The sequence below is a fragment of the Peromyscus leucopus genome, chromosome 4 (genome assembly GCF_004664715.2).
Source record: "Peromyscus leucopus breed LL Stock chromosome 4, UCI_PerLeu_2.1, whole genome shotgun sequence".
Taxonomy (NCBI): domain Eukaryota; kingdom Metazoa; phylum Chordata; class Mammalia; order Rodentia; family Cricetidae; genus Peromyscus; species Peromyscus leucopus.
The window spans coordinates 54,227,766-54,229,153 of record NC_051066.1 but is presented as its reverse complement, the minus strand read 5'-3'; positions in this window follow the sequence as shown (position 1 = coordinate 54,229,153).

Below are 1,388 nucleotides of genomic sequence, written 5' to 3'. Positions count from 1 at the left end.
TTCTACCTGCCCTGCAGTCTAGCTCCTTCTGTCCTCTCAGGCTCTATGGTTTGTCTCTCATCTATATTTTCCATGAGGTTTATACGTTTCTTAAGAAAGTTCTGTCTTAGCTGTTGTATCTACACTAAAATATGGAACAGTAATGATTGTCTTATGTACACTGACTGGCGTATCCTGAAAGTAGCCCTGCAACACTCTCTTCAAGGTAGGAAACAAAATCTTTCTAGTAGGAGCAGAGCTGGAATTCAGACTCACACCGCTCCTGGCTCCTTTGTGAAAAAGATACTGGCTAGTGAAGTGAAGTAGGTCCTCGAACCCTGCTCCTGCAGAGACAGCTTGGGTGAAAGATTGAAGAAGGAACAGCGAGGATGTTGAGGAACAGACTTTTTTATTCTGAAAAACACCTGCAATAGGGTTCACAATGAATTTGACAACAGAGTTTAACCAAAAGAAAGCTCAATGGTTATTCTAGTGACTCAGCAGTAATGCTGTTTTATTGTTGAGTTTTGCATCCTAGTATTGAACTTTAAAGTAGAAGTTATATAGTAAGGCAGTAGAATATAAGATAAAACCACAAAGAGAAATCATAGAAGATTCCATACCTGTAGTGAACAGACATTTCCAGTGTATTCAGTCCACTAATAAGGGTATGGAGAACTTCCTTTTCTGATTGGCAGGGATTTTTCCACAATAGTTTGTATATCTTGCAGATAACTGTGTTATTGGAAAACACAGTTAAACTGATGATTAGGTGTTTCAGTTAGAAGCAAATATTTTACAGGATTGTTTTATAATATATACTGTTAGCCATTAGCATTTTTATCATTGAACAAGAAAATTTCAGTAGATGTTTTTCAAGGAAATAAAAGAGAATTAGAAAAAATGCTATATATGACTGCTGTGTAATTTTCATCATATAATCACTTAGCATTGACTGTAATGTTTCATATGATCACAACCCATATAACAACAGGATGTTGAACACAGAACAGTTATGTGAAATGGTACATCTTCAGGTTAGTGGGTTGCTGGATGGGTTGATTGATTGGACAGTTGGAGAAAGGCAGACACAGAGGTGGCTTGCTTAAAATGAGGTTTTGTAAACTCATCTAAAATTATAGTAGTTGCCACATGGAAATTACTACAGCATTATATTGCTGTAACACAGGTTAGAAATGATTGGATCTTAGATCTTAAAGAGTTGGCTATAGCAAATGCATCTAGAATGATACAGGAAAACGGCTTTCAAAATTAACAGAAGGAAATGCATGTGATTTTCCTTGTGTTGTATGTTTATATAATTATAAAAAAGAATGCATAAACATTTAAGACTGAGTGTGTGTCAACCTGTGTTAGCAGAATTACACTGTGGGAGACAAGGCACTCTT